This window comes from Tursiops truncatus, chromosome 15 (genome assembly GCF_011762595.2).
Source record: "Tursiops truncatus isolate mTurTru1 chromosome 15, mTurTru1.mat.Y, whole genome shotgun sequence".
Lineage (NCBI taxonomy): Eukaryota > Metazoa > Chordata > Mammalia > Artiodactyla > Delphinidae > Tursiops > Tursiops truncatus.
Genome location: NC_047048.1, coordinates 27,191,201 through 27,218,894, shown reverse-complemented (window position 1 = coordinate 27,218,894; position 27,694 = coordinate 27,191,201). Strand labels below are relative to the sequence as shown.

Below are 27,694 nucleotides of genomic sequence, written 5' to 3'. Positions count from 1 at the left end.
GTGCCCTTTTTAATAATCCATCATGCAGTTTCACTGTGGTCTACAAATAAGGGCTAGATTTTAATTTTTTGACCCAATCTGAGAATCTTTTTATGCTAATAGTTTATGTCATATTTCCACTTATTGATGTGATATGCATGCTCATTACTAATTAATAATAATAATTATTTATGTTATATATTATTGAATAACTATATAATTATCAAATGAGTATTAATCATCATCATTAATTACTAATAATTAAATGAATTATAATTAAACTTCCTCTCTTCATAGCCTTCCAGAGGTGTGGGCAGCAATCTCTCCATTTGCTGTTTCTTTCAGGGAAAGTGACCTAGTGGGATTTAGGAGTGAAATGGGCTGCACTCAAAACACCTTTCCCCCAGTCAGAGCCTTAGAGGGCTATAGTGTGGGTCTTACGCTCAGCTCAAGGCACGTATTCTTTTACCGAGTTGTTGGCCAACTAGTTATCTGAGGTGAGTACTGAATATTAAGAGGGGACTCATCTTTTGTTCTTTTTTAAAAAAAAAAAATAATTAATTAATTTTTGGCTGCGTTGGGTCTTCATTGCTGCTCGCAGGCTTTCTCTAGTTGCAGCGAGCAGGGGTCCTCTTCATTGAGGTGCGCGGGCTTCTCATTATGGTGGCTTCTCTTGTTGCAGAGCACGGGCTCTAGGTCCACAGGCTTCAGTAGTTGTGTCTCGTGGGCTCAGCAGTTGTGGATTGCAGGCTCTAGAGTGCAGGCTCAGTAGTTGTGGTGCACGGGCTTAGTTGCTCTGCGGCATGTGGGATCTTCCCGGACCAGGGCTCGAACCCGTGTCCCCTGCATTGGCAGGCATATTCTTAACCACTGCGCCACCAGGGAAGTCCCTCATGTTTTGTTCTTCTTGTTGTTGTGGATTTCATGAGATTTAAGGTACCAAGCGAGGCCACCTTCAACAGCAACAGTCACTAGGAGGTACATTTTTTGGAAGAAGGATGATGGATGACCTCAGAAAGAGGAGGCTGGACTCCAGGGAGAATGAGAACATGACAGGGAGACATAAAGGGATGAAGACAGTGTGGTCTTAGAGGTCAGGTGGGAATGGGGTGACTCCAGCTGACATGACCTTAAAAATGACATCATGACTGTAGTTGTCCACAGGAGGGGACAGTAGTGTAGGTGTGTCTGCAAGCAGCCCTGAGAATGGATTAAAGGAAAGAAGGGTGCAGAGAGACAATTATATACATATATTTCTCTTAGCTTTGGCCAAGCTAGTTTGATAACAGAGTTACTCCCAACCCTGAGGGAACTCCCATGGGACTGTCTATAAAATTGCAGTGAAAGCTGTTAGATTCCATTGTAGAGTTTAGGGGCCCTTTGGTGTATCAGCGAAGACCTGTTACCAGGAGACTTGTTACCAGGGGATTCCACATCAAACATCTGTTCCTCCCACAATGTAGGGTGAAGTTGGTGGCCCCGATGCCCCACCAGGCTGCATGGTGACACCATGTTAGCAGTGCCCCAGTGGTAGTGTGTAGGGAGGACACGGGGGACCAGGAGAACATATTTTTACACATAAATATTTATATCAAATCAGCTCTGCGAAGAAGGTGGCAAAACCAGGCGTGAAAACACAAAGAGACAGAGCAGGCTTTGCAAATATTTATGAGAGAGGAAAATGCTGAGAGAGAGAAATAGCCCTGGCAGGTTGGCAAAGAAGGGAAGAGAGACAGCAACGATGCCCCGAAGCGTGGGAAGGCTGCCTTCTTGGAGGAAGAAAGTAGAGAGGGCAAGACTAATCAAATAATAATGACGTGAGGGAGGGAAGAGGATGGTCACTTTTTATTTGTGTTTTTAGTACTTGTAAGACGGTCCCTTTGCTAAGCACAGGTAATCCTTGGAGGTGGACAATAATAACCCATTCTGCAGATGGGAAAACTAAGAGTCAAAGAGATGAAGAGATTGTTTTCAAGTTCCTCAGCTCGCACATAGGGAGAGAGCTGGGATTCTCTGCACAGTGATTTGTCTCCTAGCCCAGTGGTCTTCCCACCGCTAAACTCCAGTTGCCTGACCCAGTGCAGGCCTGGCCAGTAATGTAATGGACAATTGAGAGAATCTGTCTCTGCATTCTGTTCATTTCCTATAATAGCCATGTATTACTTTTTCAGCTGGAAATATAAACATTAAAGATACTGGTACAAAAACTAGTACAAATAGGAGAAAGCTCTAATATATGAAGAATTATATTTAATATGACTTTCTTGGCTGGACAGCGTCTGGCAGGTGTCTGTACCAGATGTATCAGCATTTATCTGTGGGCAGGAAGGGGAGTGGGTAACTTTAATGTTTCATTTTGTCCATTTCTGTTCAAAATTTTTACAATCAGCATTATGACTTTTATAATAGATTACTAAATTCAACACACACACACACACACACACACACACACACACAGGACAGGTGACAGGTGTCTGTAACAGGCATATTCAGCCTCCTTCTCTCTCACCGTCAGTTTCCTCTTTGGTAAAATGATGATAATGGAAGTCCTATTGCATGGGATTCTCTGAGGATGGAGTGAGATAGTCCACATCAAATACTGCAGTGCCCAGCACATTGGAAGCTCTCCATCCGTGTCCAAGGTTACTCTCATTTTTTCAGCTCATTGGAGAAGTGCCTGGAGGGGTGGTTGGTGGATCTAGCCCATGCCTTGCCCAGAGTAGGGGCTCAACGCTTTTGTTGTTGCTCTTACTGTTGAAGAAATAAATAATCTGGGACTGGCACTGGTTTTAAGAGAAGGAAATTCAGCCTCTGTGTACAATTCAGATCTAGGCAGTTACCAGCCACTGCAGAATTTTGTCGTTCAGCCAGAGGTCCTCTTCAGCTGTCGCTTTAGGACACAGCCATTTCTTGCCAAGCCACTGGTGATTGTTTCAGCCTCAGGCAAGTGGCTATCCTCAGGTTGACTTGAGACTCCGCCCTTCCTAAATGCTAGAGGGAATGGGTTGGAAAGATCTCTGTAAAGCAGGAAACCAGCCAGGCGGTGGTGGAGAGGAGGAGGAGATTCCTCAAGATGTTTGGGCATTTTTTTTCAAGAAGTTGGAAGAGAAATATGCAGTGTCACTTGGGTTTGTAGGTTTGCTCATAGTGTTGTTCAGTACCAGTTTTCTGTTAGGAGCAAATACACAAGTATCATGATTGGTGGCTGTGGGGGGAAGGGAGAAGCCTGTTGACATTAGTGGACTGATGTCACTAATGGTGTTGTGTTTGGTGCTCTATGAATGTTTGCTCATTTAATGCTCAAACAGCGCCACAGGGACAATGTTATCCTGTCTGTTTTATAGATGAAAAAGCCAACGTCCCTAAGGTCCTATAATAAACAAATGTGATGGAACTAGGGTATGAGAATTAGGTTATTTGTCTGGATCCAAATCTTCGGGAGGGTATGTGGGAATTAAAAAATAAAAGAAATGTGTTGGTAAAGGTACACATTAGAATACAGTCAATTTGTTTTTCTACTCTTTTGGGAAGTGAGGCAAGAAAGAAGAGATTTTGTTAATCCAAAGGATAAATTCATTCGTTTAGGAGCTGTGATTGGCTTGGGTCAGGGCTGGTGAATAGATTGAATCTTCAGTGCATAATCTGATCCATTGGTAGTGGCTGCTCAGTGGGAAATTGATTAATAATGCCTGTTATGGTAGTGGGATGGGCTATGAGTGGCCCAGTTGCTATTGGTACCCACTCATGAAGCAGAAGTGGCTGTTCTGAATAATACAGGAAGACTACTCTATTGAATGGCACAAAGTAGGACAGGTGGATTATATCTTTTAAAAAACAAATGTATGAGTTGGATGGTGAGCACAGTTGGCAGAAACTGCGAATCTAGTGAGAATGGGCAAAGGTCTTTTTTTGTGTTATCACAGAAGATAGTGAACTTATAGTTCTTCAGCTGCCTCCAAGAGAAGCAGCCCTATCTTCTCTTGCAAAAGAGACATTGAAGAATCCAGAAAGCAAGCCTTTTTCATAGTAAAGTGGTTCTTAGCCATGGGACTTTCGGAGGTAGACAGACTACATTTCAGATCCTGGATTCATCACTTATGAGCTACATAACTTTGGGTTTCTACCTCTACATTCTCATTCACAAAACATATTACTCCCAACTCTTGTTGTTATTCTGAAGATAAAAGAAGAAAACATTATTATTATTATTATTTTGCGGTACGCGGGCCTCTCACTGTTGTGGCCTCTCCCATTGCATAGCACAGGTTCCAGACGCGCAGGCTCAGTGGCCATGGCTCATGGGCCTAGCCACTCCGCGGCATGTGGGATCTTCCTGGACCGGGGCACGAACCCGTGTCCCCTGTATCGGCAGGTGGACTCTCAACCACTGTGCCACCAGGGAGGCCCAAGAAAACATTCTTAAAGGGCTTTGCACACAGCAGGTACTCAGTGTCTGAGTGTTCCCTTCATCACTCCATTGTGCCCTGCGTTTGGGGATGCTTTCCTTGGTGAGGAAAGGCCTCACTGAATCCTGACTCAGACTGAGTCCAGCCCTTGATACACAGGTGTCTCTAATGCCTCCTCCTGTGACCGAACTTCAGGATGCACTTGGCTTCCCCTATTACTATTAATGGCAACGGTGTTCCAAATTCCTCTCCCACTGCAGTCAGTATATCTCTTAATGCTTAGCAGAGGTAGCCCGCAGAAAGATTGGCAACATTGTTCACTTGGTTTGAAGGTTCCACTGTGTTTTGAAAATTATCTAAATGGGGGGATAATGAAAAATCACCAAACTGGAACTTTCTCAACCTGAGAGGAAAGAAAGGCTTTGAAGAGAGGTTGCCTTATGACCAAAGTTATTAGCCAGGGTGGGGAGGGAGAGAAAGGTAGTGTCAGTTCCCCAAGCCCAAGAGAGATCAGACCTGTTAAAACATAAAGCACTTGGAGCCTTTCACTATTTGCAGGTTACCTGTAACATTCCGGGGAACTCTGGGATAAGGGGGATAGGCAGGCCTCCTGTTCTGTCAGCTCTGGACAGGGTAACAAAACTGAGACGCCATTAGTGTCCTCCACAATCTGGATGGACCTGACATGTGAATTCACCATTGATTTCCTTCTTGATGGTAACTTATCTGATGGGATGGGGTATCCTGTGTGGAAGGATTGCATCTCAGAGTCTGGCTTTCTGTTTTATTAGTGGCGTGTCTTTGATTCTTTGCTTTTCTCCTGAAATGAGTGTATGCTGTTACCTATCTCACAGAACCATTATGATGAGTTAGAGTCGTAATATTTAGAAATCATAAGTATCATTTACTGCGTTCCTATTTGATGTTGGAGGAGCTACTATGCTCATCTCCATTTTGATCAATAGTCTTGCAATAGTCTTGCAAACAGAAAGAGATGGAGAAAAACACCGAGGGGGAAAGATGGAGAGACTACGGGAGATAAAGAAGGAAAGAGGGGAAGAAAAGAGAAAACAAAGGGGGGGATAGAGACGAAAGAGAGAAAAGGAAAAGGAAGTTGGGAAGGAAGGAAGGGGGAAGAGGGAAGAGAAAGAGAGGGAGAGACCGGAAGGAAGAGCAGGCTCTACAGGCCGGCTCTTGAAGGAGTTTCTCTTTGGTTCTTTTCCAAGATATAAATTCTTTTTTTTTTAATATTAGTATTTATTTATTTATTTTAAAAATTAATTTTGTTGAAGTATAGTTGATTTACAGTGTTGTGTGAGTTTCTGCTGTACAGCAAAGTGACTCGGTTATACACATATATACATTCCTTTTTTACATTCTTTTCCATTATGGTTTATTCCAGCATATTGAATATAGTTCCCTATGCTCTGCAGTAGGACCTGGTTGTTTATCTATTCTGTATGTAATAGTTGCATCCGCTAATCTCAAACTCCCACTCCATCCCTCCGCCACCCCCCTCCCCCTTGGCAACCACAAGTCTGTTCTCTACCAAGACATAAATTCTTAAGCCGTCAAGGTGGACACTGGGCTGCAGGGTGAGCTTAGGAGTTTTGTTCCAAACCAAAGTCTCTAAGGCTCGGTCCCCATCCGTGAAATGGACTTAACCATGTTGACCTCACGTGATTGTGAGAATTAACCCGCATAATCACAATAAAAGAGTCACAGCCCCTGAAGCAGGGGAGGCTAAAGCTGAGATGAGGTACTTCGGAGGTGAAAGGATCCTGAGAGGCTCAGCCTGGAGCAGGGATCTTGGGGAGAGCCCAGCTTCCGATGAAGACTTGTCAGCCTTTCCTGTTTTAAGTGCTGCAATTGTTAAATTCTGTTATTAGACATTTTTCTCTGGCTTAATAGGCCCTGAACAGTACCTGTTCTGTGAATGGGACCTTTCCTGGGGTGCACACCGACTGTGCTGTTTTGAATGCTGCATGATTAAGATAATTAGATGCCCAGACAATGTTTAAATACTATTAAGGATTTGGTGCACACTGGCTGGCCCTGGTGGCAGAGTCTTTTGGAGACATAGCCTTTGCTTGCTGCTGGTTTTTGGAGACCAGAACCTTGCCTAGGACGAAACAGCTCTTCTGGGCAAAGGAAGAGAAGGGAAAGGAAGGGAGGTGGCGTATTTCTGAGCTCCTTCTAAGTGTCAGGTGATCTGCAGGGAATTCTGCAGATGGTCTGATTTAATTCCATCCTCCTACTAGACGATCAGGTGTGTGTTTTTGCTTTCACGTTTCAGACGAAGATACAGAGGGATGGAGAGGTGAAGGCACGTACCAGGGTCAGGCATGTAGGAAGCCCCACTGGCCAGGTGGCCTTGAGCACTTCCTTTCAGGTCTCTAAGCCTGAATTTGCTGACTTGGAAAATGGAGATAACAATAATATTACCATTTAGGGTTCATAAGAGAATTAAGTACAAGGGGACATATATAACACTACTATCACAGTGCTGGAAAGCTACAAAGAACTCAATAAGTATGAGTTAATATTCTTATTTATTCCCAGATTATCTGGGCCCAAAGCCTACACCTGGTTTATGAATCTGTCAGCTCAGCTTATGTGCCCTTTGGAGGTGGATGTGGGTCCCACATGGACATGGGTCCCATATGTACGTGAGGTCTGGAAGTCCCTTAGTCTGTCTGGGACATGAACACTTTAGGTTCCCGTCATGCTGTAAGAGTTCAGCCATGATGTGTCCACGTACCTGTGTCTGCACCACGATGCTGTAAGAACTTGGTGTGACTGTCTTCATGCATGCTCTCACCTGTGCATTTGCAAACGCACCTCTGTGGTGATGGTAAAATTGAACATCTTCACGTAACTTTGCAGTTTACAGAAGAGCAGTTCTGTGTGTGTGCTTTTATCCCATCTTTCCAAGGACTCCAGGTCATTGATTGCTATTCATCTGGTCCTGAACTTGCTAATATTTTGGTCAACAAATGTTATCTAAGCATCTTCTTTATGTCAGACTGTTCTGGACAGAAGAGTGAATAAGAGGACAGAGTTCTTGTCTTCATGAAGGCTTCCATTCCGGAGGTAGTAAATATATAAAGGAAAAATAAGACACTTACATGTATTAATTAGGGTTATGAAGCCCAAATCCTCAGTGCATTAACATAATCAATGTTTTTTTCTTGTGCACAGTATAGTGAACTCTGCTCAATGCAGTTATTCAGGGACCCAGGATTATTCTATCTTGCGGCTCCACCATTCCCGTAAGACCTTGCGATTCTCCACTGGGTCCTCTGCATCTCACCAGCAGACTAGAAGAGATCTAGATAGGAGGCTTTTGCTAGGATGGGCTTGGAGGGGCAAACATAACTTCTGCCTAGGTTCCATTGGCCAGAACTGTTGTATGGCTAAACCTAATTACAGGAAAGCCTGGTGGATATATTGTAGTTTCCCAGGAAGAAAAGGGAACCAGTTTAGTAAAAACACATACATACCCCGCTACGGTGTACAGAAGTGTGGTTGTGCAACGCTCCGTTGTGTGTTTGCAGTTGCGTGGATTTCTTTGGAGGGGCTCAGAGGGGCTGCTTTCTGCAAGAGGAGGGGATATCCTTGGTGGATGTGTAGTGTTCTCTGTCGTTTCATGATGTCCAGTAGGGAAATTGGACCTCTAGCCCTGCCTTTTTCACACCCTCCTTTCTCTTTCTTTGCCATCTCTTACCCCGTGTCTTATCCAGTGCTCAGATATACACAGCGTTCTGCTGTGTACCTTCTCTCCTTCTTCCTTCCCTGGGTTAAGCTCTCCCACTCTTGTGAATCCCCCATCAGCCCGCAAAGCCCTCTCACAACTGGGAACCCAGATGTGTTCTACCTTTAAAATATTCTTAGTTATTAGTAGCAGTCCTAGTAATGCTACCACTTAATTTGAATGGTAGCACTTAAGTGAATTCCATGTCTTTCTATTCCACTAGACCTTAGGTGCCAGGATGGCAGGGACAATGGCTGTCTAGGCATAGCTGTACATTGGTGATTGGCATAGCTCCAGGTACACAGTGGGGCAGCCATCAGACATACTGAACGAACAAATGCATAAATCGTTGAATATATTTCATTGAATCTTCCCAGCAACCTTAGGAAATAAGTATAATTATCTCCATTATGCATTATTCCCTCTCCTTGATTTACTATTATCCCCAGTTAAGAAAACTGAGACCCAAGGAATTTAATAACTACTTCCAAATCACAATAGTAATAGTTGGTTGGACTTGGATTCAAACTCAGGTGTGCTTGATTCCAGATCCCATGCTGCTTGTTTGTTTGGTTCTTATTCTGTCACACTGCATCCCCATCAATTGGTATTAATACCACAATGCAGATATTTCTTTGTTCTTTTTCAGAGTACTTTCACATGGGTCATTTCGTTAGACCATCATGGTAGGTCAGTGTCGTGTTCGGCTTATGTTTCAGTTTTTGTTTTTCTACTTCAGAGATTTAGAAGAAAATCTACAAAGAATTACCTCTGCCCTAGGGGTCAACAAGCTTTATCTGTAAAGGACTAAATAATAAATATTTTAAATATTTTTGGACTCTACAATCTCTATTACAACCTCTCATCTCTGCCATGGTAGCACAAAAGCAGCCATAGATGCCGTGTAAAATATGGGTGTAGCCATGTCTCAATAAAACTTTATTGTCAAAAACAGCTGGCAGCCATACATATTTGACCTGTGGGCCATAGTTTGTCAACTCGTGCTCTACACACCTGCCAGAACTAAAATGGAAAACAGGGACAATACCAAAAAGAAAAACCAGGTGAGAGTTTAAGAAACTTGCCCAAAGTTCCAGGGTATATTTGTGGCAGAGCTGTGCCCCGAATCCATGTTTCTTGCTTCCTGACATAATGTTCTTTCCACTACACTGACCTCTCTCATTAACCACTATGGCGGAAGTAGAAAGCAATCTCGGGCTCTTGCATTTGCCATTTGTTCCCCACAATTGCAAACATTAGTCACTGTTCAGTGTTCAGTCCTGATATCTTCCTTCCACAAAAACCTACAGAAGTACAAACGCTTTGCTCTGTTGCATTGTCTCTTTCCTAAAGAAATGAATCTAGAAGCCAGAACAGATATGGTCCCTGATCTCCAACACACCAGAGTGGTTAAGAATAGAGATTTGGAGCCAGGCAGGTGAGGTGGAATAGCAGCTCTGACACATGCTAGCTGGGTGACTTCGGGTGCCTTGGTGTTTTCATTAGTAAAATAGGGGTAGTGACCATCCCTGCCTCTGAGGGCTGTTGGATGAGGGTTGAAACAGTTCAAGTGCCAAGTACTTAAAAGAGTATCTGCCACCCAGTAGGTGTTTACTGCTGGTGCTGCTCATCATTACTTTTCCCAACGTGGAATTTGTGACTTCATATATTTATTGCTTCTAAACACCAGTGCCTTAATGCAGATATAGGTATACCTTAATGCAGGTATACCCTCAGCACTGATGACATTTGGAGCTGGATACTTCTTTGCTGTGGGGGCCTGTCCTGTGAATTTTAGGGTGCTTAACATCACCCCTGGCCTCCACCCTCTAGCTGTAGTAGCATCTCCTGCCCCAGTTGTGACAATCAAAAATGTGTCCAGACACTGCCAAATGTCCCTTTGGGTCCTGGGGGCAAATTCTCTCCGCCAGTTGAGAACCACTGCTCTGATGTCACTGCTTCTTCCTTGTGACTGTTTGGCAAGTCCTGACACGTGTCTTCCTCATGAAGAGAAAAATTAATAGGTGTTAAAAAGTACTTAAAGCAATTAACCCCTAATCGAGACCCTCTCGCTGATATCCATTGAGGGTCACTGGAGAAAACTTTGGGGAGAAAGTGAGCAGCTTATGGGAAGCATTTCTGATGAAAAGTAGACGTTTTAAGGATCTGTCCCCTGACCCCGATCTCTAGGTTGTCTTCATGAATGGGGAAGACGTTCTGGGTGACCCAGTCAATCACTTGGGGAAGGTGTACTAGGAGAGAGACACCAAGTTAGACCAGGACAGAAAGAGACAAAGTGATCATGTAGTCACTCAACAAGCCAAGGGCTACTTTAATAGCTCAGGAAGCAGTGAGGAGGGAGATAGCATCTCCACATTCCAGAAACTCACAATGTAGTCAGAGACAGACAAGCAGACAAAGAAGTGAGGAGTCTCCCAGATGGGGACTACAGAGCTGGGTGGGATCCTTTATTTTTCCGGACCTTGGTTTCATCAAATATTAGGGAATTCTGTACTGACGTGGAAGTGTGGGAATATTGAAATTTGCATCCTCTGTTATGATGAAATGTCCATAAAATTATCATCAAAGGCCCAAGACACAGAACTTACTCATAAGGAATATCCATGATTTTCATTTCTTTTTCCTAGCAGAATAACAGTTTAGTGAGAAGTGGGCTGTGGAAACTTGGGTCATTGCCTACTGGAGCCCATTCAAATTCAGGTTCCAGATTCCTCCCTAAATCCTACTTGCATCTCTGCAGCTCTGGTCACTGGCATAGGCGACATGGGGGCACCAAGGTGAGATATTTCTCTGTCCCCACACTTCAGGTTACTGGGTGATGCCGGGCCCTTTGGATTTGCAAAATGGATTTTTTAAATTCTTTTTTGGAATGCCAGGCCCATCCAGCTGGATGGGCTGGTTTCTCCCCAGTTTCGGTTACATTACAAGGGAGGCAACATGTCAAACTAGACTATGGGCTTTGTTTTAATTGAAAGTCGTGGAAGTAATTTACTTGTTCTGTGTCAATTGCTACATCTTCATCATTCACGTTCTCATCAGTTCTATCAACTAGTTCATTCATTCATTCAGCAATGATTCAGTGTTGTATTAATGGGTGTGGGAGTGGAAATGACCCATCTTGGCATGGAAGAATATTTTATTACTGACATTTAGAATTGCTGGAATTGTTTAGAACTGCTAGTGCATTGCGATATTATATAGAAGACCAAACCTTAGTTGGTTTTATTATTGCTTTTAAATGTCCTACAGTCAACGTACTCCCTCTATGCCTGCACTAGGTTCAGACCCTTCCAAATACACCAATACGTTATACACCACTGCCACCATTTATGGAGTATCCACTATGCGTGAGAAAATTTGTTGGAATCTGGGCACCCCCAGATTCCTACAAGATAGCACAGTGGTGAAAAAATGGGTAGTAAAACTAGACTGCCTGGTTTTGTCAATGCCAAGTACCAATTAAGTCACTTAACCTCTCTGGGCCTCAGGTTTCCCATTTGTAAAATAGGCAACAGTAGTTGTAGGACAAGGAATATTTTTTTTTTAACATCTTTATTAGAGTATAATTGCTTTACAATGGTGTGTTAGTTTCTGCTTTATAACAAAGTGAATCAGTTATACATATACATATGTTCCCATATCTCTTCCCTCTTGCGTCTCCCTCCCTCCCACCCTCCCTATCCCACCCCTCTAGGTGGTCACAAAGCACCGAGCTGATCTCCCTGTGCTATGCGGCTGCTTCCCACTAGCTATCTATTTTATGTTTGGTAGTGTATATATGTCCATGCCACTCTCTCACTTTGTCACAGCTTACAGAACTTTGTAGGAACCATTATGTTGAGGATGACTTTAATCAAATTTGAGGGAAATTATTCAAGGTTGCAGAGTACCTTCTTTTGGCTTTTGATCAAAGCACATAAAGAATTCAATCCTTATAACCTATGTCCTACTTACTTACTATTTCACTGTAGTGCCCGGTTTCAACAAGAAGTTGTACTTCTGCTGTGTTCTTTTATACAGTGATATGTATTCTGTTCCTAAGTCATGTCAAACTGTATTACCTGAGCATTAGGTAATGTAGATAGACTTTTACATATATCCCCACACATAGGGTCTCTACTACATTAAAAATAGCTGGACCAAGTTTCCTTAGGTACTTTATTTCCTTTTGAATGCTGAAACTTTCATTTGAACTTATTTAGTTGCTAGGCCTTCTTCTGATTTTCGTAGATTAACACTGACCCTGCCCTTCAAAAACAATGCATCTGAGTGTCTTCAGGAACCACTAGGTGAAATAAAGAAACCTAGTTTTTAAAAATATCTTCCTGTTTTCCTTTCTTTTGGTATTCTCTCTCTTCCCCTACCTAGTATTCTCCTCTAGGAACTTCTCATTATGTGATCAACAATGACCTATGTATTTAGAGCCTAATTATAATTCTTATTACTACTGACAAGTCATACTGTGAATACACACAGAAATAAAAAAAAAGTAAAATGGATAAACCTAAAAACATTAAAAAAATAGGGAACAGTAGTAATACCTACCTTAATTTAAGTTAAATAATCTTCTTCAAACACTTAGTACAGTTCCTGGCACACGCTAACACATCAGTATACACTATGATTTATTCCAACAAATGTTATTGACCCCCTGCTGAGTGCCTGACAGCATTCTAGGCACTGGGAAGGGATTAACAAAATAGTTTCTACACAGCCCAATGAGAAAGATTGGTGGAGTTATTTCTGCCTAGGGAGAGGGGATGAGGGAAAATTGCATAGAGAATATTTGAGCTACATCTTAGAGAAGGGGTAGGAGCTTTTCAAGAAGATAAATGTGTTTGATGTGGTTGGAACAAAGCAAGGTGAGGCATGGTGGGAGATAAGACTGGAGAGACGGGCAGAGGTCGGATTATATAAAGCCTTGCTGAGGAGCATGGGCTTGTAAGTGATGGGAGTGTGTCTCAGTCAGGCTAGGATAAGTTATGCTGTAGCAACAAACATCCCCAAATATCTTAGTGGCTTGAGACAACGGAGGAATCTAACTCACTCACGTTCATGTCCATTGTGGAGCGCCTGCAGTTTTTGCTCCAGTGCCTTTACTCAGGAACTGAAGGAGCAGCTCCTGTGTGGGACAACCTGGACTCTTAGCAGAGGGGAAAAAAAAGAGAAGATGACAGCACATGTAACGGCTCTTAAAGCTTTTGCTCGGAAGTGATGCTCATCACTTTCACTCATAACTCACTGGCCAACACAAGTCACATGACTGAGCCTGATGTCAGTAGGGGAGGAAGTAATCCTTCCATAGGGAAGAACAAGTATTTTGGACAACAGTGGAATCTACTACAAAACATCATGTTCAGATTTGGATTGCAAGGAGCAAATGTGCTAACAGATATGAAAATGTCATCAGTTGTAAAGCCCCATTCAGATATCAGGAGGTATCATTCGTTTTGGTAAATAAAGATGTACCATCTGGCTCCTCCTTCAAAAAGGACTTGCTGTCCAGCTATAAGGAGTGTGGTCGGCAGAGAGCCTATAGCTATCAGCTCTTTCAGGGTCTGCCTCTGCCATAGAGAGCTTGTACCATCACATTCTTCCCAGAGCATCCAGCCTCTAGTGACTGAATGAGGCAGATAGATAAAGGTTGGACCATTTTGGCCTGAAGGGGACAACCCTGGTGGATAATATTCATTCCAGAGCCCCTTGCTGATGCTCAGGCTTTTCGAGTGCTCTTCACCCTGTTCTATCTTATTTCCTCCCCTTTTCCCTTCACATCTGTTGATCCCCAATAAATATCTTGCCCCCTAAATTCCATCTCACCTATGCTTCTGGAGAACCCAACCTGTGACATTATAGTAATAGTGACAGTGATAATAATGTAATTATTGTTATAATATACAATTATGTCAATAGCAAGATTGATGTATTAATAAATACATTAATATTACACTCTCCATCAAGGGCCACCAAAGGGAAATAAACCAGATTGCAGAATTAGTAGTTAAAACAACAGATCATTGCTTTGGGTTTTGTCTGATAAAGCCACCAGCTTTTTTTCCTTAAGGATTTTGTGCTCCTGAGGTAGATAGTCCGTAGCCACTATCATGTCCTTTGAGGATCAACAAGAAGCTGAAATCTAGGTCCCAGGCCATGTGAAACTCAGAGATTCTGGGCCAAGAAGGGCCCTTTAAGAGAATGTAGTGGCTCTTTTAACTTTTAGAGCTCTCTAGTAAAAACTATCGTGAAGCCCTTGCTGTTTTGTGTTTTGTTTTTGTTTTTTATCAATACTACATCTGTGATGTGCCTGTTAATTAAAGTATACTGGAAAAGGACCCATGTTTCAAGCCAGAGAGACCTCTCCACTAGCTGTTTGACAGCAGCAGGTTACCTAACTTCTCTAACCGCCTCTGTAAAATGTGGCTGACAGATTTACCCTGTATGGTTGTAGTGAGGGTTAGATGAGCTGTTCTGTATGTAAAACTCTTAGGAAGGTGCATGATGTACAGGTTCAGTACATGTGCATTTCCTCCCCCTTCCTTTCTTCCCCTTGGATGAAATACGCAAATGTCGCTCACTAAATCGGTAGCTTGGTCACTTCACCCGATAACCCTGGAATAAGGATTCTTCTTCCTGAGAAATGCACATCATGAAGAAAAATGATGGTGGTCTTTTTTTTTTCTCCCTGTACCTGGTAAAACATTTATTTTGACTAATGTTATCAGTCAATGATGAAGGACACGATTCGAAGGATATCCTCTTAGGTACAAGCTTCTCTCCGTCGATAGGGGGTGCCTGGAGAGCTAGGTTGAGGTTTCTGAGAGAGTGTCTGGGCTAAGCAGGAAAGAGAACAGGGATTGATTAACGATGTCTACCACAGGAACAGAACGAGGATACAGTGGCACACATGCCACACACTTGCCATCTTTGTGGCGCTTCAACAGGATGTAAACTTCCTTCCCCCTCCAGGAGTTTTCAAGCCTGTTTCAGCTTACAAGACGTCGGGTCCTGTTTTGCCTTGGCAATGACACTGATCCACTCTGTCTGGCGAAGTGAATGAAAAGCATTTGTTGGAACCCAAATGGGAGGCAGACAGTGGAGCCTATGATACGTGCTGTTGTCTGCGATTCTCAACATGGCAGTCTTACCTCTTTCTTTAGGACTCAGTTCAAGTAGCTTCCCAAGGATGCTGCTTCTCAAATGTCAGCATATATACGAACCAACTTGAGGATCTGCTAAAACACAGATTTCTGAGCTCCTTCCCCAGAGATGCTGATTTAGTAGGTCTGGGCTAAAGTCTGAGAATTTGCATTTATGCAAACTCAAAAGTGATGATGATCTGCCTAAGTCCATGGACCATGTTTTGAGTGACTCTGTTCTAGGACTTGCTTCCCCATCTGTGGTCTCTGAATAATAGTGTCAGCAGCATCTGGGAGCCTGTTAGACGTGCAAAATCTGAGGCCCCATCCCAGAGAATCAGAATCTGCACTTTAATAAGGTTTCCCCCTGGTAATACACATGCAGATTAAAGTTGAGAACCACTGTTGGAACTCTTCTCTGACTCTCCTGTGCTGGGGTAGGTGCTAGTACTTTCTTCACACCGATTCTCTCCTCCATCATTGATAGTCCTCATCACACATTATTATAACCAGAATGGTTGGACTTTGAGCTTTTGAGAACAGGGGTATATACAGAACAATGCTGTATATCCGTCTCCTAGGACAGTACTTAGCGTATAAGAGACCCTCAGAAAATGCGTGTAGAGTGAACAAGTATGGCAGCCCTCAGACCTTAGACCCCACCAGTCATACCCCCAAGTCTTATTCAAGTTGTCTTTTGTATGGTATTTGAAGAGAGGTTTTTCTTAGTGATTCAGGATTATGGAGGCTTCACAAGGGGAGTATTTGAGGCATTTAGGAGGACAAGGGTTTTCCAGGCACACCAGCTCTTATTTACATGGAAGCAGTTGCTGCCCTGATTAGGAACCGCTTTCCCCATTCAAGTGAATAGGTTATGAGAGGGCCAGAGTGTCTGATCTCCTATATGAAGTTTTTAGTTCCGTAACACCCGCCTTTACCTTTGCTTTTTGCTTCATTGGGCATCCTGAGCTTGCTGCCTCTGTTCGGGCACCCTTGCGTTGTGGGGTGAAGGGGAGGAAGAAGGAGCTAATGAAGCTTCTGTCCTCAAACATGGAGTCCTGAGTTGGGAAGGAGAGGACCAGACTTGTCATCATGATGGTGTCATCGCCTTCCTCTGTGATCTCAGAAATATCACTTCTCTCCTGACTCTTCGTTTTCTCATGACAGGTTTGGGTTTTATCGGTAGTTTGTTTTCTTCCTTCCTTTGTTTCTTTTCCTTAACCTTTCTTCCTCCACCTCCCTTTCCGTCCTTCCTTCCTTCCTTCCTCCCTTCCTCCCTTCCTCCCTTCCTCCCTTCCTCCCTTCCTCCCTTCCTCCCTTCCTTCCTTCCTTCCCCCTTTCTAACGTACTTTTCTTTCTGGTCTCCTCCTTCCATCTCTTTCTCCCTCCTTCCTACTTCCCTCCATCTCCCCTTCTCTCTCCTCCTCTCTCTTCCTTTCCCTTCCTTTTCATCCCGTCTCCTCCCTCCTTCCCCCTCCTTCCATATCTTCCTTTATTTTTTAAGCAGAACCATCTCCTAAGAGTTTTCTGCGGAGGGTCAAGATGTAAGCCAGTTACCAGTGGAGCTGCCCTGGTTGGAGTGCTCATGACCTGGTCTGCAGCACCAGCCTTCCCACATGCCCTGTCTTTGAAATGGTTCTGCAGAATCCTAGATTTCTGTGAAAGGCAGCTTACAAACCATTGGATTTAATGATCTCTGACAGGTATTTTGTTCCTAACAGTGTAAGATACATATGAGTAAACGAGTCATGTTATAGAATCTGTTCTCTGGCATCTCACGGCAAGACAACTGTTTAAAACTGTCACCCTGGGACCTCAGAAGAGACAGCCCTTCCTTCTCAGAGTTGCTCACCCTGGCTCTGACTCAGATGAGGTTCCTGGTCATCTACAGCCCTGTTCCTTTGTCATGGTCCCTCCCACCTCTCACCTGACTTCCTAGCTGGGCTCTGCCTCTCTGCTTTGGCTCTTTGCACTTGGTCAAGTCTTATTTTTTTTTTACCAGTATATAGTGCTTCCTTCTGGGGGAAGCCAAACGTACGCTCATGAGCCCATTCACTAAGTCCGCCCATCAGTGATGTGTTACACTAAGTTCCATATGCCAGGCTCTGGACTGAAGATGCCGTAATACATCAGGCACTAGTCTTCTCTCAGTGATCTCAGAGTCAGGCTTAACATACAGTCTGATCAATACCAATCAGTGTGTTAAGTGCAATGATAGAAATCTATGGACGGCAGCGAGAGGAGAGAGTGAATTGTGTAGAGACGCATGGTGGGGTCAGGAATATTTTCCCCCAAAAGATGGTATCTTAGCTAGGTTTTGAAGGAAACATCTAAAACTTGGACTGGAAAGGAGGGAAGGCATTTGAACCTGTAGGATTATTTGATGTACAAAGACTCAGAGCATGTCTGGGACAACTGTGGGCAATTTAAAATTATCCAGAAGTACAGGTATCTTAAGGAGGAGAAGGGATGGTAGACAATGAAATTGGAGAAACAAGGCCAGATTATGAAGGTATATTATGGTAAGAAGCTTTAATTTGTACACAGTAGGAAAGTAGATGTAAAGCCTTTTTACAAATACCCTTTCCCTAAAAAGTAATGGTGGAAAATTTAGATGACAAAGAAAAACTAAAAGAGGTAGGAAAAAAACCCTTCCACCTTTCCAATGGATGCCCACCCTCCAAAGGCAACCATTATTATCATTCTTGCTTCTTTTCTTCCAGTTTTTTTTTCTATGTAGTTTTTTATACAGTGGAGATGATACCAAAGGAGAGTTTTAAACAGGAAAGCAATCCCTTTATGGAACTCTACTCAACATCTCAATAAACTAGAAATTACGTAATTTTTTTTCTGGAGGTTTTTTTTGAAATGTTTTATTTTAGAACAGTTTAGATATACAGAAAAGTTGCAAAGATGGCACAGAGAACTCCTGTATACCCATTTATTAGTCTTTAAATTAATTGAGGTTTATTGCCACTACTTGTTGTCAGTCCAATAAGAAAACAGGCAAGACATGGGGATTTGTCTAAAAACATAATGGCGGTTGCTGCCTCCCAGTGTATCCCATATCCCTTGCAGCTGTAATGCTGGACGTTGAGAATGAGAGTTCACGTTGCTAACCCTGAAGGGACTTCCACCGCGAGGCAGGAAATTAACTCAGATGGTAGAAAGACTCCCATCCCTGCCCCCGCCCCCCTCACATGAGCTGAAATAAATGCAGCTTTCCATTCTACCTGAAATAAAGTTATAGCAACCTCATTCTCGGAACATTTCTGAGGTCATCCTTGAGCCCATAGCCAGTTGGAGATGGCTCTGCCGGGTCTGACTCTAGGTCTTTCATGTCTGGGTGTGGACTGGGTGAAGTGGGGGTGTCCAGGAATCCTTTTAATTATATTAGAATTGGGGTGTCTAGCATGACCAGACTGAATGGTGTAGCCATAACCACTTATTAGGTCTCCCTCACCTCCAGATCAGTAACAGCCCACATATTCCTTCTGTGGCTATACAGCCTGGGTCCCCCAAACGATACTGCCTGAGTTAGGCGGTTTAAATCTTTGCAGCCTCTGAGTTCCTCTAGGATCCACTTGATTTTCACACTTTGGCTAAACGCAGGTTATCAGAACCTAATTTATTATACACCTCTGTGGCTAGCTGCAATGGGAATTTTGCAAGTAGAAACCGGTAGTCTACAATACTCAAACTCCAAGTCTTGATGTTAGATTTGTACATAGTTATTTGCCCTCCACCATTCAGTCTGCAGACAGTGCGTTACCAAATGGTCTTTTGATTGCTCATCCTCTGGCTTAAAGTATTTCTGCCTCTTGTTTACCTCAAGTTCATTGTTTTATTACCATCTCATTATTTGAAAGGGGTATGGGGGGGATATTTCCATGGTGATGTGGAGACCTTACCACTTTAAACCAAGTTAAAGCACATTAGCACACCGTTCAGGAATTTTTAAAGTGTTAGAGAGTCTGTGACAGGGGCTATAAGGCTCTTCCTAATTTCTCTTTTCAAGTGTTTTATGGGAGAAGATATATTCAAGTTCGTGGGGTTGAACTTAGCAGCATGTAGCAGTGGGTAGAAGTCCTCAGTAGATGTTTCCTTTATTCTAATTAGCCAGCTCCCTTGTATTAATGGTTTTTAGCCTAACACCACAGCGTGCCAAGGATGACTATGTCCCCATACCTATCCTTCTGGAATTCAGAGCCTGCCTGAAGGGACTGATAAGGAAGGAAGAAAACTGTTACAACAGAGGGTGATAAGAATTTCGCATGAGGTGAAGGAAGGCCACTGGGCAGCTGCACGGGTGCCAATGGGAAGCCATACTGTGATCTGTTCACCAAACTCCATCTGTGCTACCCAGCCTTGTTGGCTATCCCTCTTAGTGTGATCTGGCTCCAGGGACTGACTCCCACTAAACTGATGTATAAGCCATCATGAAACTGTATCTTGTGCCACTGAAGAAAAGAGTCAGCCATTAAGCAGACAGTGTTGAGTCAGAAAAGTGAGTTTCCTCCCAAGAACAAAACCACACAGAGACAATGAAACCACACAGAGACAATGAAATTATAATCAAAGGATTCCTGAGGCAAAGGCTACTACGGGGGTTGCCAGAGCCTGCTGGTTTTGATGTACAAGAAACAATTGTACATATCTCTTAACAAATCCGTATTCAATGGATTGAGTACAGCTGTACACAGAGGATTACACACATCTCCTCCAAAATCCAGCATTCTTCTCGGTCACTTACAATGGACCATGGTGGGAATATTTACACTATGATAATTGGCAAATGTTACAAATCAGAGCTTCCCCCCCAAAAAAAATCTGGTTGTTAAAAACGTTTACCAGCATATCATTTGAACTATTACATGTGCCATAAAATGTATTTAAGTTAATAGGATCGTCCTGGATATGTCCTAGACAGTCCTGGGAAGGGCATGCCCTATGTCTTATTCCTTTACTGTCCTAGTGTGTTGTGGCTGGGCAAGAACTATTATGTACTAGCCTGGGAGATTTTTTTTCTTGCTAGTTCTTTAAGGTAATATTACTTATTTCTCCTCTGGTATCCATCTAGTATTCAGTGATAACCTGGTTTTTAGATTCCAAGTTCTTTGAGGCCACCTCACTGTTGGCCCTGCATACACTGTTGGGGAGAGAGTGGAGAGATGAAACAAAAACAAGAGTGAGGAGACGGCTGTGGTCATTTTTAGTGACTGTTACCATCTATCATTAAATATCTTTCCTAAAACAATAGACATAAATTTCATGGCAGCTCTAATTTCATGCTAAAACTGGCCCTATGCTGATTTGGGGGTCTTCGTTTGGACAAATGGAAGGCAGCAGAAGCCACTCTTAAGTGGATTTCGCTCTTCTTAATGAGGGATATAGTGCCAAAAAAATTAAGTTTCTTTCATTAGTGAAAATGAGGCTCCTTCATCAACTTTCACATTATACAAAGAAAGAAGGAAAAAAATACAGGCAGAAGGGAAGGAGCCTAGACAAAGTAAACAATTATTTTTGATTTATTGATCTCTGCAAGAAGCTAGAGCTTTTGGCAGAACAGGGAGCATCGTTCTTAATTAGTGTCATGATTTTTCAGCAGTTATTGACAATGCAGTTTCTTCAGCCCTATTGTTTCTTTAATGCCAGCCTCTTTTCCTGTGCCCCTCACCATCTAGTTTGGGGGCTCCATCAGAGGGACTGGCGGGGGGAAGAAGGTTCTCTGCTTCTCCTTAGGAAACCAAGAGAGTTCCTGGATTGCATCATAGGACAGTGTGGGAACCAGCCTTGGCTTCAAATCCCAGTTCTGTCATTTAGCAGTTACGTGGCCTAAGGCTAGTTGTTAACCTCGCTGGGTCTCAGATTGCTTAGCTTGCTCACCTATGAAATAGAATAATCAGACCTGCCTCGTGATTTTGTGGAGGAAATTAGAGACGAGCTGTGGAACACTTTTCATAGTTTATGGAACACTTTTCATAGTTCATGGGGAAAGTGGCGGCTGTTAATAATAGTAATGACTAGGCAGATTCATTTCTGCAGTCTGCCGACAGGTACAGTATCCTTTATTCTAACAAATACTCACCAAGAACCTACTATGTGCCAGAAACTGTTCTAGACACTGAAGTTGTATTAGTGAACAAACAGACCAGAAAATCCCTGACCTCATGGAGGTTATCATGATGTACCATCCTAGCACCTTATTAAAAATTCACAGTGAAAATTATTATCTGAGTTGAGAAGATAAAGCCTCAGCCTGATGGACAAGGCTCATAATTGAAGCCCAAATTCCTGCATTCAGGAAATGAAAGGGGCATGATCCATGCCTATCAGGAGGAAGTTAGGTGTTTGCTTCATAAAGCAACATTTATTGAGCCCTTACAATGATGCAGCATCTCATTCAACCTTTTGAGGTAGGTTTGTTCCACGAAGCAGTTGAGACCCAGAGCGTTTAGCAAACTTGCCCAAGACCACTCGTGTTATCATCGGTGGAGTCAGGTTTCAAACCCAGGTGTGCCGAATCATGCTCTTAGCCATGACTGACGAGACACCAACTTGATGAAGTCTTTCCTTCAAATTCTCCTTCATTCCAGATTCAGGCACAGGTTATGGCACTAGGTTTCTGAAGAAAAGTCTGATTCAGTTAATTTTCATATATTAGCTTTACAAGGGCAGGGAATATGTCTCTTTGGCTGGCTGCTGTATTCTAGAAGCCGATTGAGCTTCTGGAACTTATTAGTTGCCAAAAAACATTTTGAAAGGATAATGGAATCAATCGTCAGTGAGTATGGTAGGATGTGTCCTTCCTGGTCCCTGTTGATGTTTCTGCAGAAAGGAAGACAGGCAAGGTATACCTATTCAGCACAAAGGACAGCGACATGTGTTTCTTTGCTGAGATAACTTTGCCCTTGAGGAACAGTGAGTAGATTGGTGAGCCTAGAAGTTATGGGGGCACAGGATGGATGGAAATGAGAAACTAGAAGAGTCAAGTCATGGAGGGTCTTGGGTGGCATGCTAAGGTGATTGGACTCTATCTGAGGGCTGTAGGGAGACAACGAAGAATTGTTAAACACATAAATACGTGACTTAAAAGAGTTAAGACAAAGATTCTAGAACCAAGAAGTGGGAGGATTTGCCAAAGGTCAGATGGCAGAATAACAACAGCAGAAACTAGAAACCCTAAAGCTGGAGAAATTCTTCTAAGCCACACTATGTTTTCTTAATTAATTCTTACGGGAAAATGTGAAGTGAGCTTTAACTCTAGGCTATTTCTGTTCAGGACAGGTTTTATTTTATTATATACTTTGATTTTTTTATTTTGACCATCTCCATCAGGTTGGAAAACCTCTGCCTGTAGACCAGAGTTTGAGAGAAGCCCGTATGTGCCAAGAAATGTTGACTGCCCCAGACACTTTGTGCCTGGTCAAGGGAGTAATTAGGGGCTAGAGTCCCAGAGGGGCAAAGGAGAGCAGTGGGTTAACATTCTGGAGAACACCTTCACATAGGTCTCCGGAAGTATGTTACAGGAAGATCTAGGATGTTGTAAACATTGGGGAGGGGCACTCGGGACTCTGCCTATCTTTCCTGGAGTCATCAGCCATGACATGTGCGTGCAGACACACACAGGTACAAACAGGCACACACCCCTTCCAGCGCATACCGGCATGATCACCTCATACTTGTGACCCACTCAGGCACACTGTCGACATGTTTTCCACACATCCCCACACAATCTGAATACACACAAACACACATTCTCCACCCAGAGTGAAATATATCCACTGCACGCTCACCAGAGCAAGAGCAGATGCAATGCCTTGGGTTCACATACCTTACACACCCCTGCAGACACACCCGCACTGCACACAACATGCAGCTTCCACTACACACCCATACAACTCATGCTCTTAACCACGGAAATATACCACACACCTGTATCAAAACCTTCCCACATACGAAATTTACACACCTCACGCTCACCTACCTATCCAAGTCACATCAGCGTTCATTCTGCTACCACCTCATTGCAGCAAAACGCAGCCCACATTCTATATATCTACATTCATATCCTTATCCCTGTCTATATCTATCCATGTGCTTGTGTACACACACACACACACACACACACACACACACACAGATATGCCATGCCTATGCCCTGCATACATACATCCTCTATTTTCTAGGGATCATAATTCAACAGTGAAGAAATTTCCTGGGGTCAAGCACAATTCTTGCCTACAGTCACTAAAAATATATTATTTAAAGCTTAAAAATGTTATGGGGAAATAAAATTCTATTTGCCTATTTTTAGCTCCCTTAAGGTTAAATGTGGCCTTATTCCATGTTCAAGCAGCCTTTGGGATTATGTAACTTCAACAGCTCTGACCTCTGACGTCAGTACCTGCTGTACTGTTGGTGACGGGCATGCAAGGCCCTTTCATCCACCACCAGCGGCAGCAGGTGTTCTAGGCAAAGGAATATTTACTGCTCTGGTGAAGGGGTGGAATATCTGGGGGGACGTGATGCTCTCAGCCAGTTAGACGAGCTTCCTGCCACAGCGAGCCCTGCTTGATAAGGCTGAGGCTGAGACCAGCATATGAAAGGTGGTCTATTCTTGGAACACACCCCTTCCCAAGCTCTCTTGCCGGGCGACAAATGTCTGGAAAAGCGGGGACTCAGCTGACCAGGCTCAAACCCTGGGCCTGACTGTTGGCGCACAGCTGGGAATAGAGATGAGAGGGCCTATGTGAAGAGACTGTAGTTCAGTGCCTTGGGTTTTGCCTCTCATGCTCACCGGGCACAGGGTCACAGGGGGTTTCCAGAAACCACCTACTGGTAAGGATGGAGTGGCCACTGTGTCACCAGGTGGGGGATGGTAGACCATAGTATAAACACATGGTGCCTGGAGTTGGGTAGCCTTGGGTCAAATTCCATCTCCCTTGTCTATTAGCTCCTTGACCCTGGGCAAGCCTCACTTTTCCCACCTCTAAAATGGGGATTGTTTTGATGTCCAAGAGTAAAGTGCACTTTACTCTTCACCCATGTTGACCTTTCAGTAGTTTCCCCAACATATTGGCTTGTACCTCTGTGTCTTTTCTCATACTGTCTTATCTCCATGTGCTGCCACCCTCTCCTTTGTTGGCTGGGCAACGAGGTGGGCTCAAATGTCACTTGTCCTGGATAGCCTCCCGGATACCCCAAGGCAGACTTAGGCATACTTAGGCTTCTTCTGTTCTCTCACTCCTCTTTACGCATGGTGACCCCCTTCCCCCTCACCCCATCCTTCACTATTTGTGGCAGACCTGGCCCTCTTTGGCAGCAGCAAGAGACAGGGAGAGTAGTTATGAAGGAGGGCCCACCACAGTCTCCAGGATAATGAGATCAGTCTACTAGCCTTGATACCCAACCTGTGTTCTGGGGCCATCCTCACTGCCTGGGAGCTTGTTTGAGATGCAGAATTTCAAACCTACATTATCTAATGATAATGTAAAAAGAATGACACGAGGAGGAATTGACACGAGGAGGAATTTCCACGAGTGGAACAACCAGCAGTGGTACCCAATCTCTTTCATTTTTCCATGGATTGTATTCTCCCTCCGTCTGGCTGAACAGCAGAGAATTCAGCTTCCTCTTATGGTCACAAGAATATAAACGCTCTGTAGCTGTATCCTCTTCGTATATCGCATCCACCAAGACGTGTTCCCTCCTTCTCCTCAATCAGTATCTGTCTCTACTGCTCTCATGGAAAGAATATTTCTAAATTTACACGACTGCATAATTAAACCTTTACAAATCTTGAACTAAATATGTTTCGTATGCTTATTATTTAGCCAAATGCACTTTCTGTCATTCAGAAAAAACAGATTTCCCTGCTGATCATTCTACATCAGCACATGCCTCCTTCATAACTTTATCTCTAGACTCTAATCTCCACGAGAACAGAATGATGGATTAGCTGGCGCCTAGTAAGCATGCTCGGGGAATTTTTCTTAGATGAATAGGACTAAATAGCTCGCTTGGGTCCAGGGAGTCTGACTTCTTTACCTCCACATCCCCAAGGTTCCCAGCACAGAGTAGGTATTATAATTTATGTCAAACGAATGAATGGACAGGAGCAGCAGTCGGTTCTGCAAGGCTTTGCCTGGAGGAATCAGTATGGCTGCATAGATTAAATTATGGGAAGAAAAGATCAGGGAAGAAGACAAAGCAGAAACCTTATTTCACGCGTATTATCATACTGCTTTTATCATTCAGTGTAAATAAATAAAAGGGGATGGTTCCAACAACGGAACTGTGAAAAGACCCAGAGATGCATATAACAGGTCTGCCACTGCCTAGAAATAAATTCATCTGGCCGAGCTATTTATTTCAGCCTCAACTTTTTTTTTTTTTTCAAAATAAGTCTGTTGTCCTCAGTGCAAGTCAGGAGAGTTTGTCTGTGTGGCTGCTTTAGGTTCTGTGGGTTTCTCTGCTTATCTCAGTGTGTCTCTCTTTGAGTCTGAATATCTCAGGGCTTATGGGTTGCAAGCAACAGAAACTATGTCTGGATGATTTAAGCCAATAAATGATCTACTGGAAGAAATATGGGACAGCTCACAGAATCAGAGGAACTACTAGAGAACCTCACTTTAAGAAGGAAAGAGACCAGGGGAGTTTCAGAGAACTGGGACTAATGTGCTCTTTTCAGGATGCTCTGTGATGGAGATAATTTTCCATTATTGGGTCAGTCAACTTAAGATTCAAATCCCAGGGATAGGAAGTCTGATTGGCCTACTTTGGGTCACATGTTTAGTCCTTGAACAGGATAGGATACAACACCCAGTTTGAAGGATTGATCAGAACTGAATCAGAAGAGGAATAGATAATATGGTAGGCAGAACAATGGTCCCCCTAAGATGTCTACATGCTAATCCTAGAAACAGTGAATACGTTATGGAACATGGCAAGGGGGAATTAAGGCTGAAGATGGAATTAAGGTTGCTAATCAATTGACTGTAAGATAAGGAGATTACAATGTGTTCTCCACTGTAATCACTTTAAAGGTGGACAAGTTAGTCAGAGGAGTCCGAGTGATGCATATGAGAAACACTCAACCAGCCAATGCTGACTTTAAAGGTGGAAGAGGGCCATGAGGCAAACAATGAGGGGATTCTCTAGAGGCTGAAAAAGGTTAAAAAAAATGATTCTCACCAAGTGTCTCCAGGAAGCAGTGCGGCTCTGCTGACACCTTGATTTTTAGCTGTGTGAAGCCCATTTAAACTTCTGACCTCCAGAAAAATAAGATTTGTCTTGTTTCAAGCCATTAAGTGTGTGGTAGTTGATCATAGCAGCATGGGAAATAGATATGGAAAAGCAGCACATGCCTACAACAGGGTGGGACTGTACATGTTTGTTTCCATGGGCTTCTAATGGAAAACTTAGTGGTGCAATCCACTCAGAAATGGAGAATCAGTTATATACAATGGAATATTACTCAGCCATAAAAAAGAAGGAAATGATGCCATTCGCAGCAACATGGATGGACCTAGAGATTATCATACTAAGTGAAGTAAGTCAGACAGAGAAAGACAAATTATCATATGATAACACTTCTATGTGAAATCTAAAATAAATGATACAAATGAACTTATTTACAAAACAGAAATAGACCCACAGGCATAGAAAACAAACTTAAGGTAACCAAAGAGGAAAGGGGAAGGAAGGGGTAAATTAGGAGTTTGGGATTAACAGATACACACTAATTACATAAAATAGATGACCAACCAGGACCTACTGTATAGCACAGTGAACGATACTCAATATTTTGTAATAACTTATAAGGGAAAATAATCTGAAAAAGAATACACATATGTGTGTGTATAACTGAATCACTTTGCTGTGCATCTGAAACTAACACAACATGGTAAATCAACTATATACTTCAATAAAAAAATAAATGGTTTCACAAACTATAATTTAACCATGCCCTCTTTTTATAAATCAAAACATTGTATAGATTACTAAATAAAAAGCATCTTATGTAGAAATAAAAGATCAAGCACAAAGGCAGTACCTGATGAATGTTGGCTTCATCCATTTGTAGACAGTGGAACTTTCTCGTTCCTGGTTCTCCCAGTCGTGGTGTTCGGTGGATTGTAGAGCTATTCTGTGCCCACTGTTCTAGAACCTTGTGGTGGAGCTCCAATGGGTGACTTCCCACAGGAGGAGGGGGTCTGCAGGCCCTGCTTTCCACAGGACCTTTAGATAAGGCAGAAGCCTGCCCCAGAGTATCGGTTCCACCCATTACAAGCTCCGGCAGGCAGAGGGGTGTGGACCTCTGGAGGGGTCCAAACCTGCTGCTCCAGGATGTTTGCCAGTCTTCTCTGGAGCATGGGACAGTATTGTACTGGATG

General features: G+C 43.2%; 1 protein-coding gene and 1 long non-coding RNA gene across 4 annotated transcripts in view; one reads left to right on the top strand and one right to left on the bottom strand.

Annotated features, from left to right (window-relative positions):
* Nucleotides 1-27,694, top strand: part of SHISA9 (shisa family member 9) — a 293,574-nt gene that overhangs the window by 195,418 nt on the left and 70,462 nt on the right. The window lies entirely within an intron of this gene.
* Nucleotides 267-27,694, bottom strand: LOC141276485 (uncharacterized). 3 transcript variants are annotated; one of them, XR_012326110.1, is made up of 4 exons: nucleotides 27,355-27,693; nucleotides 7,889-7,982; nucleotides 7,147-7,464; nucleotides 267-3,147 (listed from the first exon to the last, which is right to left on the bottom strand). It is a non-coding gene; the product is annotated as an uncharacterized lncRNA (long non-coding RNA). The 3 variants fall into 3 exon arrangements; XR_012326111.1 differs by having other exon boundaries at nucleotides 267-2,294; nucleotides 2,489-3,147; nucleotides 7,147-7,982; nucleotides 27,355-27,672; XR_012326109.1 differs by having other exon boundaries at nucleotides 7,147-7,982; nucleotides 27,355-27,694.